The sequence below is a fragment of the Lepisma saccharinum genome, chromosome 12, assembly GCF_977018435.1.
Source record: "Lepisma saccharinum chromosome 12, izLepSacc3.1, whole genome shotgun sequence".
In the NCBI taxonomy this organism is placed as follows: domain Eukaryota; kingdom Metazoa; phylum Arthropoda; class Insecta; order Zygentoma; family Lepismatidae; genus Lepisma; species Lepisma saccharinum.
Window position 1 is genome coordinate 45,839,343 of NC_139240.1, and position 6,992 is coordinate 45,846,334.

Genomic DNA, 6,992 nt, shown 5'->3' on the forward strand with positions numbered 1-6,992 from the left:
CCTCCAGTGGTATCGAACCCGGGACACCTTGAATACAAGGCGACGACGTTACCAGTACGCCATCAGGGAGACCCTTTTTACTTTGGTTAATCCGTTCGAATACTAAATAGTGAACTTTATTTCTGTTAACAATAAAACTGCTTTTGTAATTTGGAATGAATAGTGCCAATTTCCTCCCTTCCGACGTCCACGCCAATTGCAAAAACAACCATGTAATCTTAAGTATAACTGGGACTATAAATAATAACATTTGAACCGTGTTGCACTTTCACCTGCTCGAGGTAAGTTAATGGCCGCCCTGGGGTATGAAATACCTCTCCAACTCATTGCGAGGGGAATAAATTACAACAATACACGGAAGTTTATGTAAATGCTGCAGACGTTATCAAATCGCGGTCTACGCCAGGGGTAAAATTCGTGCCATGTAAATTGATCCCACCAAGGCAGCGCACTACTCCCTGGGATCGTATTGTGTGTGCGTATATAAGGTCTTATCGTTGTCCGTCGTGCAAGAAATCTTAGCGTGGATAAGCCGGGTTAACGTGCAGGGGCAAATTAGCTGCCGTGCTTGCTTTTTTGTTTCGTTCGTGAAGTTCTTACACTTGCACCAGATGGAAATAACCTGCTTATACTCTCGTGGTGGGCTTGTGCCTGGACTACTGTTTCGTATTGCCTCCGCGATGGCGTAGTGGAAACGTCGTCGTCTTGTAATGGAGGGGTCCCGGGTTCGATACCCGGTAAAGGCACGTAATGGTTCGGATTCCACTTTAAACTGCAGCTTGATTGATTGATCGATTGATATTAAAATTGCGTGTTATTTTGCACCCGTTACATTATACGGGGCCTAGCCCTTTATCGTAACTAAAATGTCCTTACCTGGTTAAAACTGAGGCTGCAAGTGGGCACTCGGTACACAGAAGGACAACACTCAGCCCTATAGGTTCAGACGCCAGAGCCTCGCTAGTCTGCAACATTGCAGTTATCGGGGTGTACTACGTGGAAGTGAGGTTGACATTTCGATGTCTTCTCATATGGTCACACCTTACACCCATTTTAAACTGTTGGTTCAGTCCCGATTAGCCTTTTTGGGGCCTCTTTGATAGCGTGGTGGTAATGTCGTAATGTTGATGATGAAAGAGGACTTAGGATCGAGTGCCAGTCCAGCCATGAGTGTTTCATGTTTTTTTCTCTCCTCGTCGCGATTAACTTCGAGGCGTAGAAACGAATACTTCGATTATGTTGTACGTGTCATGTTGAACCTACCTTCTTGGCAGAGTGGTTAGCACAATACGCTGTGAATCCAGAGGCCCAAGATCCATGCCCATCGTCACAAACAACGAAAACAAAAGCCACGTAAGGTGGCTGAACTAGTAATACAATTATATTGAGACCATGATGTAACTTAATATGACGAGCCGTGAAAGGAAAGCTGTTGTCAGCGTGGCAAGGCGTTGTCATTATCATGCTTAGGATCCAGGTTCGATTCTTAGGCGTATTTTGCAAACAGTTCAGGCTCCTCTTTGTAATCAAGAGGTCCCGGGTTCGATTCCAGATAGAGGCGCATAGTGGTTCGGATTCCACTTTACACTGTAGGTCCAGTCCCGATTAGCCTTTCTGTGCATAAAGTGGTTGGCGAGTGTCTCTTTATGTACCAGAACCTGACCGATGTCGTCGCCTTGTAATCAAAGGGTTGTAGATTCCATACTCGGAAGGAGGCACGTAGGTTACCACATAAAACTGTAGCTCCAGTTCCGATTAACCTATCTGTGCATGAAAGTGTACTTAAAACAGATTTTAACCGTATGTCTTTAGGTACCATGCTGTTTAATGTTCAAACACTACAAACTAGTTCCAGTCCATTACAACAAGTGTGGACAACTTTAATTTCATTGATGGGTACTGCCATCTTGGAAAATGTTGGCCGAAAATGTTTGTACACTGGGAAAAGTTGGCAAGTATTGCAGGTTTCTACATAAAATGTAACAATTTGCAGATGACATGGCCATGAAGGCACATTTAACCCCAATGTTACCCATTGATTTGAGGCTGGGTGAGCCCCAGAGCCTCTTTATGCTTGGGGGGGGGTCGGAAAATTCCTATCTTAGATCACCCACCCCGGGAATGGAACCCGGGTCTCCCACGTGGCAGCCAGACACCCTGCCAACTAGACTACCGCGTAAAAGATTTGTACGGTAAAGAGAGCCGACCAAGTACTTTATGCATAGAAAAGGAAGAGGAGGTATCTGAGGACGAAGAAGGGCTACCCATCATGAACGGCCACTCAAAGAAATGAAGAACTGAAAAGCAACAGGAAGTGACCAAATTCCTGTAGAACTCATAAAATATCTGGGCGAAGGAGAGAGAAATGCTACATTTATGCAATGAAATATATGATAAAGGTGTGTGGCCAGAAGATTTCGTGGAAATTATCTTCGTACAGTAGAGTCTCGCTTACCCGACATAAACGGGCCGGCAGAACTACGGATAAGCGAAAATGACGGATTTCCGGTGGTATGTCGGATAAACGAGACACTACTGTACCTCTAAAGAAGAGACGTAACACCAAGAAATGTTCGGAATATAGGACAAGCAGTTTGATACCACAATCAGCAGAAGTTATTTTGAGAATTTTAAATTGACGCCTATACTCTGAAATAAGCAGAGATATAGAAGATGAACAGTTTGGTTTTAGAAAGGGAAGAGGTGCCAAAGACGCCGTAGGACTACTGAGAACAATTGTAAAGGTACCTGGAAAGAAGGTAAACAAATGTTTGTAGCCATTGTCGACTTGGGAAAAGCCTATGATATAGTGAATTGTACCAAGTTCTCAGGGATCCTGAAGAAAATTGGTGTAGATTGGAAGGAAAGGAGGCTTATGTGCAACTTAATATGAAACAATGTGTAAAGGTGAGAGTAGAAGAAACGAGCCAAGGAAGTGAATTTGGAAGAGGGGCACGACAAGGTTGCTACCTTTCCCCTACATTATTCAACATATTTTTAGAAGAAATAGTTAAAAAACTGTTTCCATAGCAAGGAAGGAGTAGCAGTAGGAGGAAGGAAAATATCTTGTTTACAATTTGCAGATGGGCCCTGTTGGCAGAAAATGAAAAAAACATAAATGCCATGCTAGCAGAAATGAATACTCGCTGTGAACAGTTCAGGATTGGAATAAATGTGAAGAAGACGAAAGCAATGGTGATCGGAAGCAAACCGAGAAAGGCAGAAGTGAGTATGAGACGTAAGAGAATCGAACAAGTAAACAGCTTTAAATATCTTGGATGCATCATAAGCAGTGATATGAAATGCAGTCACGAAATAAAAGTGAGAGTAGCAACGGAGAAGAAAGCCTTCAATGGAAAGAAAAATATTTTCTGTGGATCTATGCACAAGGAACTGAGGAAAAGACTAATGAAATGCTTTGTGTGGAGTGTAGCTCTATATTGCGCGGATACATGGGCACTGAGAACAAGTGAGAAACAAGCGATTGGAAGCTCTAGAAATGTGGTTATGGAGACAAATGGAACGGGTGAAATGGACAGGAAAGGTGAGAAGTGAAACAGTGATAGAAAGAATTGTGGAAAAGAGATCAATGCTGGAGATAATCATGAGGAGAAAAGGGAAATTGGTTTGGTCACTGGATGAGAAGAGACTGCATCCTAAGAGATGCTATTGAAGGGATGGTCGGTCATTGGAAAGAAAATCCGGAGAAGAAGAAGATGCCAAATGATTGACGACGTCAAAATAAATGTGTCCTACGATGCTGCAAAGCCAAAGGCTCAAGATCGAACAGCATGCAGGTTGCAAGAAGGTAAGACCTGCCCCTGAGCAGAAAACAATGAATGAATATATATTTTTGTTGCACGAAACTGTAATTTATAATCATTATCTATCTTCATGAATGAAAAAATGATAACCAAAAGCTCAATATTCTGACCAAGGCAGAAATTAATTTTATTTTAAAACCTAAAATGAACATTACGTTTGAACCTTCTAGCAAGGTTACCTGCCCCCGTGGTGGAGTGGTTAGCGCATCGCGCTGCGACGCCAGGGGTCCCGGGTTCGAGTTCTCGCCTGGGCATGGATGTTTGTGAGTGTCCATTCATCAATTTCATCATATCATCACTGATCCCCATCTTCGTAAATTAACCAAAAGTGGCACAGAAGGCGAAGTAAAATAAAGCAAATCAAATCAAACTCTTGCAAGGTGATCTTCATACTCTGTACCTAATACAAAATTCATTCATTCAAACAAATCAGGCTTCCTTTTAACTTCCAAACTCCTCCAATATAATATTTTTCGCAAATATCAGTCGATATTTGATACTGTTCAAAAATAATTGCAACATTAACCCTTATTATTATGCAAGAAAAATACTTTGGAAATTTTAACTGCTTTAACAACAGACAAAACAATAAATTTAATATCAAGAGGTTAAAACGAATATTTAATGGCACAACAATTCTTTTTACAATCTAGACAATAATGGAAGATCTAGATAATTATTTTCTTAAAATTAGAAACTTGTACATTCATATCAAATTAGCTTTCACACTCCTTTCTCTTGTCAGTACTCATATGTAACAATGTATAAAGAAATCACAAGTTTGATGACAATTTTTTTTCAGTTAGACTGAATGTACATACAACTTATAATGTCATATTGTTCTTCCGATAAGTAGGAATTGGATACAATGAAATCTTTCTTGGAAAAATAGAATAATTTCACATAGGATTTCTTTGTGTTAGCAATTGTGACGTCAGACATAATAACATTACCAGTTCAACTTTAAGTTTACTCATATTGCTGACACCATTTTTCCAACTGACCTCAGAACATTTTTTTAAGTTGTATTACTTTTTTTCCCCCTTCTTACAGGTCACACTCGCATAATCTCTTTTTTGTGCGGTAAGTAAATTTCGCGTTTGTATTGCTATACAGTTACCTTACTCCAATAGAGAAATGAGATACAACATTTAGTAGCCTTTGAAACGACCTTACGTACAGTCTCGAAATGTTCGAAAACACTTGTTGATTCATAATGTATGTACAAGCTAACATATCGGTCTGCACTTATGAACAGTAAAAGAAAAACAATCGTACCCGAGATTGTAGATATGTTTGAAGAAATTTCACCCAACCGTTCCACAATAGCACCTTTTTTGCCTAAACTTGCCAAGCATTGGAACAGGTCATAGTTAACTCTAGGACTCTCAGAATGGTAGAACTCGGAAGGACTGACTAGCAGATGTCTGTCATCCATCGGCAATATAGTAACTTTTTTTTAGTACTTCTGAACTTTAACAAAGTATTAGGCGTAGAAATTAATTCTCTGCCAGGAAATTCACCTACTTTACTATTGCGATTGTTCAAATTGGAACTTTTCCCCTGCCTGTTTGGACACTTCAGTCCTACCTAAGAAGCTGAAATATTCGAATGGCAGATGACGTAACATAAAGAACCAGTACTGAGCACGATATCGTTCGAGAAGCAGAACGTCAGGTACTGTATGCTTGTTGCATATTAACTGAAGAAAAGTACTGTAAAGGGGGAGGAAATCAATTTGTCTGCCTTGGGTGAGGATGTCTTATCATACAACACCCGCAGGAATTGGTTTAAGCGATTACGGGAGGGAAACTTCAATCTGGAAGATGAACAGCATCCTGAACAGTCAAAGAAAGTGGAGGATGACGAATTGGAGCTACTGTTTGTTAAGAGTATAAAGACGGTTAAATGGTCCAGCTCGATTTGACCTAACAGTTTATATTCTGTGGCTTTGTTGTCATGATGTAATGATGTACGTGTTGTACAGTTGTGAGAATTATTATTATTATAAATTAAGTGTTTATTCATGAACATGAAGTTTAGTTTTAACACTGTTTAATGAAAATCCAAAACTCAACGTCAGCTGATTCGTGTGAGTAACGAAATTAAGAGGAAAATACAATTTACCGACAGTGAGACTGGGCAGGTGATACTGCTGTATGATAACGCCAAGCCGCACAAGGCAAAGCGAACTAAGGAGATACTCTCTTCATTTGATAGGGAAATTCTGCCTCATGCATCTTATTCTCCTGCCCTGGCCCCTTCAAACTACCAGGTGTTCATGTCTCTGCAGCACCACCTAGTGGATTCCCACATCAGGAACCTTCTCAAGAGTCTTGAGTTTATAGACTAAACCGCATTCGTTCCATCGGCAGGGGATTCACCAGGCTGGCAAAAGTGTATAAATTCCAATGGAGATTACTTCACCGTTTAAAATGTAAGACTATTTTTCATGAACAATATTCCATTTCTTTAATAAAGGCCGAGAATTAATTTGCATACCTAATATGTAACGTTTTGAGTGTGCTAGGGTTAACAGCTATGACAACTATGTGATTACCTAAAGGTATCAGGTGTAAACATTGAAATCTGGAAGCGTAAATTAGATCTCTTATTGGATTTCCCTTCCACACAGTTTTTCAATAGTCCGTGAGCTACAGTTGCTTGCGCTTCCGTCGTGGTGATATGCACATGACTCAACGAACCAATCAGTTCCTTTGCAGAGGCGTTACCCAATTGGCACATCACCAGTGGATTGAAGCAGAGAGATGAGTCAGAAGCAGTGTTGCCACGATTTCCCCTTTACAAGGAGCAAAATTCCCTCTTTTCGTCCAATTTTTCTCTTCTAAAGAAATCACATAATAATAATAATAATAAGGATAAGTAGGAGTAGTGGTAGTATTTTCGTTGGCCCATCTTAAACAAATTAATCACACTTATGGTTACAGCTAGCCTCCTTGATAGGTGGCGAGGTTCGAACCCTGGTCAGGCATGAATGTACATTGTGTAGTGTAGACGTAGAAAAGCAACATATAATAACAAAATTTAAATAGGCATATAGGTTTATGTCTTCATTGGTATTTTCATCAAATATAGTTTTCCCCTTGTTTCCCTGCAAAAGGGAATTTTCCCTTTATGTGGCAACACTGATTAGAAGTTGAGCAGTTT

The 6,992-nt window shown here is 40.3% G+C and overlaps 1 protein-coding gene across 8 annotated transcripts in view; it reads left to right on the forward strand.

The window, feature by feature from the left end:
• The window catches only part of LOC145996040 (uncharacterized), a 577,368-nt gene that overhangs the window by 168,540 nt on the left and 401,836 nt on the right, over positions 1 to 6,992 (forward strand). The window lies entirely within an intron of this gene.